Source organism: Sus scrofa, chromosome 3 (genome assembly GCF_000003025.6).
Source record: "Sus scrofa isolate TJ Tabasco breed Duroc chromosome 3, Sscrofa11.1, whole genome shotgun sequence".
Taxonomy (NCBI): Eukaryota; Metazoa; Chordata; class Mammalia; order Artiodactyla; family Suidae; genus Sus; species Sus scrofa.
Genome location: NC_010445.4, coordinates 21,453,275 through 21,466,619, shown reverse-complemented (window position 1 = coordinate 21,466,619; position 13,345 = coordinate 21,453,275). Strand labels below are relative to the sequence as shown.

Sequence of the window (13,345 nt, the reverse complement as noted above, 5' to 3'; positions counted from 1 at the left end):
TGATGTTCAGTTGTAACTGCGGCAGGTCCTGTGAAAAGAGGAACGTGGTGCTGAGAGTTTGTGTATATTAGAGTTGACCTAGTTAGGAGGCTTGGGAAAGTTTCTTTGAAGAAGTAAAGCTAGGGATGAGATCTAGAGGAGAAGTGAAGAGCTGACTAGGCAAAGTCTAGTCCTCATAGAAATCCTCTAAAGCAGATAAGATTACCTCCGTTTTAGAGTTGAGAACATTGACACCTCAGCAAGGTGGTGTAACTGCCCAAGGTTATTTTGGACTAAGTGGCAACCCCCAATTCTGATTCAGCTAAGAATAGGGTCTTTCACATGCTCCTTGAGACATTTGGTGGTTTTAGGAGAAGTCAATGCCACAAACAGCTCAGGGACATTAGGGAGCAGGGGTCACAAATTTCAAAGGCTGTAGGGCTCAAGCAGATGGCATAAGTGAGTGAAATAGGCAGAATGTAAGACAGTAGGGAATGGGGAAGGGTGGCCACTGTGGTGAACCGGAGGCTGTATTTGCTATCTAAAGGAAAAAGCCAGGTGAAATTATTACTTTTAAATAATTGGCAGGGAGTTCCTACTGTGGCTCAGTGGTAATGAACCCGGCTAGTATTCATGAGGATGCAGGTTCAATCTCTGGCTTCGTTCATTGGGTCAAGGATCTGGCATTGCTGTGGGCTGTGGTGTAGGTCACAGATGCGACTTGGATCCTACATTGACGTGGCTGTGACATAGGCAGACAGCCGCAGCTCCGATTCGACCCCTAGCCTGGGAACCTCCATCTGCTGCAGGTGCGGCCCTTAAAATAAAATAAAATAAAAGGCACATACATTTATCTGTCTCCTCAACTAGAATGTTAGTTCAGTGGAGCAGAACTTTATCGTGTGTGTGTGTGTGTGTGTTATGCGTGCCTGGTGCTTAGAGCAATTTCTCATGCATAGTAGACACCAGCCTCATCCTCTATCTGAGCAATTTTTCCCATGTGTGCATAGTTTTGCAGATTTTGTAGCACATTTATCACTCACTTTCTTATTTTATCCACCAGTCTTGTGTTGGCTCCTTGTTTGCTTCTGACATGGCCATTGCATGAAAAGCACCCCAGCTCCTCTTTGGGTGTGTCTGCCTTTTGTACTTCTCACTCTCTTCTTATTTTAGCTCTTCTCCCTGTGTACATGGCATCATATTTTGATAACCTCCACTTATCTAGCTCATTTGTGTTTAATCAATGTTTTGTTGTTTGGGGTCTGCCTAGAATTTTAGGTGTTGCTCTTGGACCCACCATCACAACCAGGTACCCTCTCTGTACCTTGAGCCTTAGCCCCTGAAGCCCTAGGCTGCCCTCCAGCTCCTTCTTGTTGGGGAAGTGCATGTAAGGTTTTGTTTCTTAGAAACTATTCTCCTGAGACATCTTGCTTCCAAGAAAGTGAACTTCCCTAGACATCTGAACTTCCCGTCCCATCACATGGACTTGAGCAAGACAGATTCTCAAGTCTGAAGGGAACTATTACAGCGTAGCCTCCTTAAAGCTCCTCTCAGAGCAGAGGATACGAGAGCTTGCTCTTCATTATCTCTTAGGTGCAGGATCATATATTCTTCAGGAATCATTGTTACTTGTAATTTTTTGTGGCCTCTCAGTAACACACACACACACACACACACACACACACAAGTTTAATGGAAATTTTCAAACTAGTAGAGAGAATTAACTCTCATGTTCTCCTGCTCTGGCTTTAACAATTAGCAATTCATGGCCAACTTTTGTTTTCTCTATACCTCTACCCACTCCTGTGGTTCTGGCTTGTTTTGAAGCAAACCCCAGACATCATATTATTTCCTTTGTAGCTGTCAGAATGTACTGCTAAAAGAGAAGGACTCCATCTTAAACATAACTTTAACATAATCCTAAATGCTTCCCGATAGCAGCAACAATTTCTTAGTGTCATCTTTTTAAAATAGCTGATTTGTTTGAATGGCGGTTTGCAAAGGAAAAAAGGGGTCATGGATGCTTCAAAGATCCTTCGTATTTTTTAGTAAAGTATTTACTTTTAATTCAGCATGAACATGTTGGCACCTGGGGAGTAGAAGAGCAGATCGTTAAAAAAGTCGTGAATCAATATAGGTCAAAAAATGAAGTAGATCTCGCTGCTCTAGACATTATCTTCCTTAAGACCCCATCCTCTGAGCTGACCCATACCCTGACAGCATGCTCATCCCGTGATCCCCAGAGGACCATTTACCCCAGTCTCCCCTTGGAGAGACTCTGCCGCCATTTTACAAGCAGCCTCAGGGTAACCTTTTGCACTGTTTCCCTCTGTCCATGGTGCTGACCTGCCAGCCAGAGGAACTATAACTTGCTTTGGGCCATTGGGATCTAATGTAGAGTTACCATCAAAGTGAACATTAAATATACATTAAATAGTTCCAGGAAGAGCTGTCTATGCTTATACTCTGTTTGGAAAAAAAAAAAAAAAAGCAAAAACAAGCTGAAAGTGACAAGTAAAAAGGTTGAGTATGTGTGTATTGGTTTCTCTATCTCAGACATAGTATAAATATTTTCAAATATGACCTCTTAACCAAGCTATAATGAGTTGAAATAAATTCCCATTTCACAAATTAAAAATTGCCTCTCCCACTGGTTCACTAATGCAGGTCTGATAATTGACAGAATAACAACCGTTAAAATGTTCCAATTCCTTTCACTCCATTGAGCAAAACAATAATGAGAAACTCTCAGTTATTTCTTGATATGCATGTATAGTTGTCGACACTTTTTTTTTTTGGTGCATCTCTCTACGAGGCCCCATGCTAGGCACTAGTGGATAGACAGAGCCATAAGTCATAACCTTGTTATGCACAGTATTAATGGCAAAATGGGGAAATTAGTCACAGAATTGTCATATACTAGAAAAAATGTTGGGATAGAAGGATGTGTGTGGGCCTGTGACAGTGTAGAGTGTAGCCTCTGTTGGCTACCAGGAAAAGCTTCATAGAGGGAATCTTTTTTTTTTTTTTTTTTGTAGTGTTGAAATTTTTTATTTTAAATGAAAAATCAATAGACTACCTAAGTCCCTCTAAATTTCTGACTACGAAGAAGTTAAAACAGCAAACGAGGCCAAACAAAAATTTCACTCTAAATCCAAGAGGCAGAAAAACTTGTGCCAGTTCTCAGATGTATTCAATTGGGGCAGAAGCCAAGCTCTGGCTATTTTCATAGTGAGTATACAGGGGGTTGAAATAGTATTACCAAGTTCTTGCCACGTAGGGCACCCTAAATAAACAAAATAGCCTCAATCCAGTTTGCTAGCCCTGATGATTACATGTGCTCCATGTGGTAGAATTTCTTCTGTTTTTTTTTTTCAATTTGAAGTCTTTTTAAAATTACTCAATGGACTTTATTACATTTATAGTTGTACAGCGATCATCACAAGAGGGACTCTTGAAGGATGGTTCGCAGAAGGGAAAAGAAAGGTGTTCCAAAGAGAGGTACCATCGTGAACACAGGTATTTTCATGCAATGGTATGTAGTTCAGTGTGTCGAGAACTTAGCCTAGCGGAAGGAAGTGGGGGAAGATGAAGTTGTGAGCACAGGCTGGAGAGAATTTGGATTTTTCTATAGGAAAGTGAAGGCATCTCTGTGTCTTTGGGAGAAAGTTCTCTCCCATTTAGACTCCTGGGCTAAAGCCACTATATAAATACTATGCCAAGAGAGTACTCCACATACAGGGACTCCAGTGAGATGATTTCTAAGGTCTATAATTTTTCTATTCATCCATCTATCCATGAAACACACATATAGAAGCTGATTATGTTTCAAATGAAGTATGAAGTACTGAAAACACAGTGGTGAAAGACATGCATGAGTCCTGCCCTGAAGGCCCTTACGTTCTAGATGGAGATTAGAGAAGGAGAAAAGTAATAGAAAGGAAACATATATAAGTAAATAGGGTAATATCAGGTTATTATAAAAGTTAAGCAAGTAGGATGATGGGACAGAATGTGACTAGGCGGGGGTTACTCTAGAGAGTCTGCTCAGGGAAGGGTTTCTCTCAGGTTTGATATTCGAGCCAGAGTCTGAAGGATGCGAGGGAACCTCAGATGCACAGGTCGTGGAAGAGGGTTTCTGGAAGGGGGAGGAGCAAGAGAGCGTAAAGACCTCGCGTGGGAAAGTGTGACGCGTTCTGAAACAGACCACGTTGCAAGAGTCTTGCGGGCTGTGGTCAGGGGTATGTGATTTATGTAATTATTCTAAACACTGACAGTTAGGGATTTGCAACTAGCGAGTCACATGACCTGATGTCCACTTTAGCAGAATCACTCTGGGTGATGTTGAGGGTAAATTGGAGTGAGGCAAGAGTAAAGGAAGAGTGGCCAGATAGGGGCCCCTGGATTTAGTTCTGGCAAAAGGTGATGGTGACTCGGACTTGGGAGTGACCACAGAGGGGGAGAAAAACGGATGTGTTTCAATGTAGAACTGTCGGGACTTGGAACAGCTTGGTTAGGGAGCATAAGAGAAAAAAAGGCACTGAGGGTGGCTTCCGGGTTTTTTATTTGAGCGACTGGATTGATGGTGCTACAGTTTTGATGTGGGGAGAGCTGGTAGGAGCCTATGTTTTGAAGTGGAGCGGTGGTGGGAAAATCACTCATTCTGACTTGGATGCAGTAATTTGGAGAATGCTATCAGATCTGTCTAGGAGTTCCTGTTGTGGCTCAGTGGAAACCAATCTGACTAGTATCCATGAAGACACAGGTTCTATCCCTGGTTTCGCTCCGTAGGTTAAGGATCTGGCGTTGCCATGAGCTGTGGTGTAGGTTGCAGATGGGGCACGGATCCTGCATTGCCGTGGCTGTGGTGTAGACCAGAGGCTACCACTCCCAATTTGACCCCTAGCCTGGGAACCTGCATATGCCACGAATGTGTCCCCCCCCCCCAAGAAAGAGATAGATATGTGTCAGGTAGACAGTTGGGTGCATGTCAAGGGGAAGGCCACAAGTAGGGATATAAATCTAGATGTCATCAGCCTGTATTAAAAGCCATCAGATTTGATGACAACATATAGGGAAAGAGTATAGGTATTGAAGGGAAGAGGAGGGAGGCCCATGCGCTGGAGCACCCCATTACTTAGCAGACAGTAGAGGAGGAAATATGTATCCCCTCAAAATTCACATGTTGAAGTTGTAACCCCCAGTACTTCAGAACCTGGCCTTATTTGGAACAAGAGTCATTGAAGATGTAAACAGTTAAGGCAACATCATATTGAGTAGGGCGCGCCCCTAATCCATTATGACTGGAGTCCTTATAAAAAGGGAAATTTGGCAGTAGACACACACACTGGCAGAACTCCATGTAAAGATTGGAGTTAAGCCACTGCAGTCAAAGGACCAGAACCCAGAACACATCCTTCCCCAGAGCCCGCAGGATGAGCATGGCTCTGCTGACACCTTGATTTCAGACCTCTGGCCTCCAGAACTGTGAATGATAAATTTTGCTCATGGTATTTAGTTGGGAATATTTTGTTAACAGCAGCCCTAGCTGACTATTAGGTGAATCCAGCATAGAAGACTGAGCAAAAGTCACCAGGGAAATAAAAGAAAGACAACTTGAGTGTGGTATCATGGAAGCTGAGGAAAAGAGGCATTACCGGAAGGGAGTGGCGGTTTTTATTAAAGGCTGTTAAGGAGTTCCCCTCGTGGCTCAGTGGTTAATGAATCTGACTAGGAAGCAGGAGATTGCAGGTTCGATCTCTGGCCTTGCTCAGTGGGTTAGGGATCCAGCGTTGCTGGGAGCTGTGGTGTAGGTTGCAGACGTGGCTTGGATCCCGTGGTACTGTGTCTCTGGCGTAGGCCGGCGGCTACAGCTCTGATTAGACCCCTAGCCTGGGAACCTCCATATGCCGTGGGAGCAGACCAAGAAATGGCAAAAAGACCAAAAAAAAAAAAAAAGGGCTGTTGATAGATTATGGAGTTCCCGTTGTGGTTCAGCAGGTTAAGAACTGGACTAGTATACTGAGGAGATGGGTTCGATCCCTGGTCTCACTCAGTGGGTTAAGGATCCTGCACTGTCACAAGCTGAAGCATAGGTTTTAGATGTGCCTTGGATCTGACATTACTGTGGCTGTGGTGTAGGTGGGTAGCTGTAGCCCTGCTTTGACCCCTAGCCTGGGAATTTCCATATGCCGTGGGTGTGGCCATAAAAAGGAAAAAGGGGGGGGTTGTTGAGAGATTAAATAAGAGGGGATAGAAAAAATATCACGGGATTAGATTTTGCAATACATTTGGGGACTCTTGTCTCCCTCTCCCCCGCACCTCTTCATTTTGAGATTGACATGATATTCACCTATTGACAATGACTGAGTTATCAGTTTCTCTTCAGTGTTAGAAGGGGCTGGATGTGCTGCCAGGTAGAGCGAGCTGGTAGTTTTTCTTCTGGTCCCCTGGGAGTTGCAAGATACTTTCGGCAATGTCCTGTGTCTTCCTCCTTTGTGTTCAGAATCACTGCTTTATTCTGTAGGAAAGGGTGGTTGCTGCCACTCCCCAGTGGCAGAAGCATCTCTGTGAATGAGCCGACCACTCAGTTGTCCTGAACTCAGTTCTCTGATTACTCCATTCACTGCTCACCACCCAGTGCTTCCCTGTCTCGAATTTGGACCATCTCTCAAACCATGCCCATTTTCACAGCCAATCCCTTTCTGCCCGTGTTTTTAGCTCTTTTTCTTCTGTTCAGAATTTATGGTCCTCGGCCGTACCTTTTCTTGATTTTCATCAGTGTTATGCATTTATTATTTAACAGTATCTTTTCTTGGGTCATTTCTGGGAATTTGGACTGAGACCTGAAGTAGGCACAAGGATATGTTCTAACATCTTGAATCAGTCCTCTGCAATGTTCCCTTTTTGTGGATTAATATTGATTCCATTATCATGCCGTGTTTGTACTCCTAGAGCACAAATACCTCCTGATCATCAGGGTGTGATAAGAATTCACTGGCCAGTCTCCTTGGATATTTCTTCTGAACTGTGCTATTTGATTCGGCACCACCAGTGGTAAGGCCCTATCTATACGTGTAGCCTTTATTTATTAACTTACATAGTTTGTTGATTGTTTGCTATGTACATATTACAGTTGGTGATACAGAGAAATATAATATAGGGTCTCTATTAATGAATTCATGAGAAATTGGGAAAAAGAGGCATCCATGTGAAGGATGTTAAATGGCAATGCAGGAATTAAGCAACATGAATTCTTTTTTGATAGGGCCATTTCAGTTGCAAGTGAAGAACTCTAGGTTTACACATATTATGATTAAAAATGTTAACTTATGGGTTCTAGTGTCTAGAACAGTAAGCCGTCAATAAATGTTTGTTGTCTCATGTAACTGAAATGACCAAGGAAAGTTTAAGTTCAGGAACACCCAGATCACGCCCTCAGGCATCTCATTCCCCACTTTCTTCAGCTCTGCCGAATTGGCCCTATTTTCATGAAGGTTCTCTCTACCATTCCCTCCTTTTTTCCTCCCAATAATTCCTGCAAAAATTCTAGGGCTGATATTCATAGGGTTGGTTGATGTGGGTCATGTGCCCATTCCTAAGCCAATCATTGTGGCTGGAGCAGGGAGTGGGGTGGGGGTGAAATACCTGGTAGGTCAGGCCTGGGCCACATGTCCATTCCTAGAGCTGAGGTTTCTGAAGCACTTTTGGTTCATAAACTCATCCCCATACACAGAGGACAGGGAGAGACTGCAAAGAGGCGGGCCACTTCAGATGGATAAGTGACAGGTGTAACAAGCAAGGGAACTTACCTCTGAGGCTTGTTCTGAGCAGCCCCAAGATGCGTAGATCTCCACACCTGCCCGCCAGAATCTTAAAAGTTTGTGTAGAGACCTTAGCAGTGTTCAGTCACGTATACCATCCAGGTGGTCTCAGCAGCACTTGACTCTCTCAGGGCTGCGTCCTTGAAACAGCTCCTTCTGTGGAAACGGTGGGCAGAATGTACATTCCAAGCACAGGGGAGGGGGCGAGGAGCCTCCGGTGACCTGGGTCCGCTTGTGGGATCGGTTGACTGTCAAGTTCTCTTGGTGACCTCCTCCAACACCCCACCCCTCGTGACAGGCTCTTATAATCTCACACAGCCCCTTCCTCCAAGATGGGCTCTGAGCACTCATCGGGGGGTGTCACCAGCATGGAGGTGGCTCCTTGGGCATCTGTCTGGCTGCACTGGGGGCAGATGCCGCAGCAGCCATAGAGGTACATGCAAGAGAAAACAGAGATCAGGATAGTGATTCCCAAAATAAGTAATAGTTTTTTCCACCAAGAGCCCCGTGATCTGAACCACTGATTTATTAAGGACCCTGGGCTAGGGGTTGGATCATTCAGGGAAATCACTTGTGCCCTCTTGTGGCTTATCGAAGATGATACACCCCGCTGACTCATCAAGTCGGAACACACAATGCTCTGTTTGCATAATGGCACAGGTACCTTCTTGCAAGGCAGTAAAAACGTCCAAGGCCATCTTATCTTGCAGGGTGGCTTTTTCTCATTGGAGGCATTTCTGTGTTCAGTAAGGACAGGCTTTACTGGTTGGCATTTAAGGCCTTGCTGGGTGAACTTAGTAAGGACTTCTAGGATACCCTCCAGACCAGTGGAGGGGACAGGGATGGGGCCAAATGAACTTGCCAGTAAACAGAATGCCCCATGTGGCCTTGAGGAGAGGGAGGTTGGTGATTTTTGTTGCTGTGGGGTGGATTCTCCCCGGGCTCAGGAAAACCCAGGTTGCAGCAGCCCAACCACAAGTGGAAGCCACTGCCAAAGCTTTATGCCACAGACTGGGGCCACCCTATAAGTATGTGGCTGGTGTGACCTGTCAGTGCCAAACCAATCACAAGCCTTTAATGTGACAAGAGGACCACACAGTTCCAATGAAACCCATCCCATCTCTTTGGTGCAGTTGGGTTGGTTATTTTTAGGGTGATTTTTCTGTACGAACATAATGTTGCTCAGGTGCTCAAATGTCCCCATCCAGGTGACCCACAGGAACCCATGTGTGCACAGCCACATCACGATGGTGATATTTTTAGGACCCTTCTTGTCAGTAGTTTGATGGGCTGCCCATCTAGTTTGATTGACCGAAATAGAGTACCTGTGCCCAGGGTTATGGATCGTGTATGCCACAGGCTGGGGTCTGGATCAGTATTGGTGACAGCAGAGGAATTAAGGGTACAAGTCCTAGCTGGTTTTCCTTAATATACTGATTTAGGGCCTTCCAATCCCCTCCCTGGGATGGCATTACCCACCATGCCATTTCTGATTTGCTGAGAGGGGCAGCCACCCACTACCTGACAGGTGGATTGATTCTTTTGCTGGGCATAGCAGTGGGCCTGCCATGGGAAGATATTTCTATCAGGTGCCCATCCCTTGACCGGACGCCACAGGAGCAACAGAAGTCTAACGTCAAAAAGACAGATAAGTGGCCTGGAATTGCATGGGGAGGTCTTCCCTTTCTGCAAGAACTACACCTGTGCCTGATCCTTGGCTGTTAATGTGGCTGCAATTTTGGGACCCAGTTGTGCAAACGAGACGTACTGGCCAGGGAGGCAGCACTGTCAAGGCATGAGGAGATGGACCAGGGGGCAGGATACGCCAGACCAGGACCCCACCTTCTCTCCTTTCAGTGGTGCGGGTTCCATTCCAGGTAGCCTGCGTTTTACCTGGTCTGGCTTGCAGCAGGACAATGGGATTCCAGTGGGGTAGTAATTCACCCTCCCCAGTGGGATGCCCCATTGCAAACTCCAGTAGATAACACCTTTTTCAGGCGTGACGGGGCTTGATATTCTCAACAGCAGGGCACCTTGATCCACAGTGAGAATCGGGGTACTGTCTGTCCGCTGTGACTTCCATGCCTTTAAGGCATCGAGTATCTTGGCAGGGGCCCCGTGGTCTGGCATATGGGGTGACAGGCCCTATTGATTGTCATTCAAATGTCTTAAAGGCTGGGACAGTACTGGACACAGCTTGTCCAACTGGCCAAAGTGGTTTTTACCTGTTAGTAATTTAATCTGCTCCTTTAGTATTTCATTCTTCCTTTTTATCAATGCTGCTGCCTGCAGCTTATAGGGGAGATGAGCCTCCATTCAATATCGTGTTCTCTTGCCCAGCTGTGCATTTCATGACCTTTGAAGTGTGACCACTGATCACGGTCTACTCGACAAGCCTATCTTCGAAGGGTAGTCTGTTTCTCTAATCCCCTGATGGTGGCTGCCTGGTTTGCATGGCGACAGGGGCAGTCTTGGGTCAGACCAGATGCAATGTCCACACCAACAAAGGCATATTTAGAGCCCTCATTCAGAGGGAGGGGCCCAGTATAATCAGTCCTCCAGTCCCTCACCAGTTGGGGTCTCCATCGGGTGACCCTTGACTTTGGCAGTTGCCTTGGGTGTTATTTAGAACCCACAGGTCATGTTGTTACTGCCTTAACCAGGTCACTATATCTCAAGGGCATTCAGGCATCCTTGGCAATGCACCACCCCACTCAGGCACTGCAGGGGCCATTCTTTCCATGCACCCAGTCTGCTCTCTCTACTGAAGCATCAGCTTCTAGGGCTCGTACCCGAGCTAGGACGTCAGCACCCTCTGAGTCGGGACACAGAGAACAGTGAGCACTGACTCAGGTTCTTACAGGCAAACCCAGTGTCTTTCCGCATATCCCGACTCAGTAAGGGCTTATTCATGATGATCTCCTTCTCAGCTTCCCATTTTCTAAGCCACAGGGTTAATCCCTTTAAAACAGCCCAACTGTCAGTGTCAAGTGTTAATGGCCAGGGAGGGCTCAAGAGTGATCAGCCCTCCTGCAGCTGCAGTTCATCCCCGTTTCCGCCAGATGGTGTCAGTGTTGGGCTGAATAGCAACTGCAGTCCGTGTGGGCCGGCTTCTGCAGCCAGACCCATCTGTTACCAGGCACGGTACACCCTACTCCCTCTCTGCAGGCCACGGGGCCCTCTCCAGGATTAGGGACAGGAGCATTTGGAGGATCTCCACACTCTACAGGGCCTCGTAGCCCACAAGGGAACTTAAACATGAGGCTTGTCCTGAGCGGCAGGAAGATGAGCACATCTCCATACCTGCCTGCAAGCAAAAACCTTACAAGTTTTTATAGAAGCCTTAACAGGGTTTGGTCCTATATTCGGTCCAGGTGATCTCAACGACTGTTTACTCTCCCAAGGCTGCATCCTTGAAACGGCTCCCCCTGTGGGACTGGTGGGCAGAAGGCACATTCCAAGGACGGGGAAGGGGTGAGGAGCCTCTGATTGCCCTGGTCCAGCTCCAGGGACAACAGGCAGTCATGTCCTTTTGATGACCTCCTCCAGCAGCTACATGGACCAAGAATTTGGAAAGGCTTTTCTCCCAAAGAAAAATCGAGCAGGTTTTGCTACCAGAAGAAGGACTAAAGCACAGGGAACTATATCTAATCACTTGTGATGGAACGTAATGGAGGATAATGTGAGAAAAAAAAATAATATGTATAACTGGGTTACTTTACTGAACAGCAGAAATTGACAGACCATTGTAAATCAACTATAATATAAAAAGGTAGGTATGGGAATAATATATAAGCACTACTGTATGTACAATAGATAACTAACAAGGACCTACTGTATAGCATGGGGAAATCTCAATATTCTGTAATAACCTCTATGGGGAAAAAAAGAATGGATATATGTACAACTGATTCACTTTGCTTTACGCCTGAAACGAACACATTGTAAGTCAATTATGCTCCAATAAAATTTTAAAAAATAAAAAAGGATGCTATACAGGTAAAACCAATGATTTTTTTTTTTTTTTTTTTTTTTTTTTTTGCTGTCCTGCAAGGCTTTAGTAGAAGAGCTGCCGTAAGACAGTGCATAATTCCACCTGATTCTGTCAGTTCATTGTGTTTGAAAGTGGGTCAAAGCAAACTTTCTGAAGGAGACTGAAATTTAGTTAAACTTGAGGAATGAGCAGGAATTGACTTGATAGAGAAAAAAGAATCTTCTGGAGGTGAGTGGGAGTAGAGTACAGGCAATGGACCAGAGTGCCCTGAGTGGATCCATTGGCGAAGGAGAAGGAGGTTGGAGGTGCCGAATGTGAAGATGACCTTGACGAGATACCCTGAGCTACAACAGCTGCAAACAAGCCTTCAGCAAAGTTTGCTTGAGCCAGGCTGTAGATAATCTCCATCCTCATCTCCATGCGTGGATGATAACCCTTCCAAGTTCTATAGCCTTTGCCGCTGGAGTTCTGGGAGCACCTGTCACTGACCCCAGTGCCTGCTTTGTGATGCTGCTTCCTCATTGTTAGTAGAGCCTGATGTCCATTTATGCCCTCCTGTGACCAACTCAGCTCACCTCCTGTAATTGACGATGCTGAGTCTTCTTAGCCTGAAGGCAAGAAAAGCGTGCTGCTGACCTTTCCCCATTTTCGGAGTCAGCCAACAGAAGGGCTTGTTCCGGGACTGACAAACAGGAAAAATCCCTCCCCATCAGAAAATCAAATGCACAAGAGCAAGTTTGTAAGGAAATCAAAACTCCTTGGGGGAGTTCCCGTCGTGGCTCAGCTGAAAGGAATCTGACTAGCATCCATAAGGACACAGGTTTGATCCCTGGCCTCACTCAGTGGGTTAAGGAACCGGTGTAGACACAGCTTGGATCTGGTGTTGCTGCAGCTGTGTTGTAGGCCAGCAGCTATAGCTCCTATTCGACCTTTAGCCTGGGAACCTCTATATGCCATGGGTGCAGCCCTAAAAAGACAAAAAAAACAAAACAAAGCAAAAAAAAAAAAAAACCCAAAAAAACTCCTTGGGTGCAAGCCACACCCCTTATGATATTCCCACTTTGCTTCTGGGGAGTCCATGGAGAGACCCAACACTCACCCTGGGTAATCACCCAATCAACCATGTAGCTGTAGACATGGAGAATACTTCCCTGAAGGAAAGGAGTCCAGGTTGCTGCTTGTAGAATTGCTAATATGTATTCAGTGTTATTATGAGCCAGATTTCAGTTTTTAGGAGCTAGTTGTAGATGTGAACTAATTTCTTTCTCATGGTCATCCTGGGAGGAAGATGCCATTATTATCCTCATTTACCAACAAGGACACTGAGGCACAGGGAAGTCAAGTAACATGCCCAAGATGATTTTGCTGTGGAGTGGAGGATCCTGGGTTCTGATCCAGGTGGTCTGAATCCAAGGCTGTGTTCTTTTCCATCACTTTATACTGTATCCAACTCTGTTACTTGAACCCACAGTGACAAGGTGAATAAGCTCACTTCACCAGGCAGAGAACTTCAGTATTCCTCATAGCTGGTCAGGAAGGGAGTCCAGTG

At 45.6% G+C, this 13,345-nt stretch overlaps 1 long non-coding RNA gene across 1 annotated transcript in view; it reads left to right on the top strand.

Moving 5' to 3' along the window:
* The window catches only part of LOC102163064, a 50,641-nt gene continuing 38,034 nt past the window's right edge, over positions 739-13,345 (top strand). Inside the window, exons 1-2 of the long non-coding RNA XR_002342374.1 lie at positions 739-3,498; positions 6,934-7,035. This is a non-coding gene — a long non-coding RNA (uncharacterized LOC102163064). The remainder of the gene's footprint in view (positions 3,499-6,933; positions 7,036-13,345) is intronic.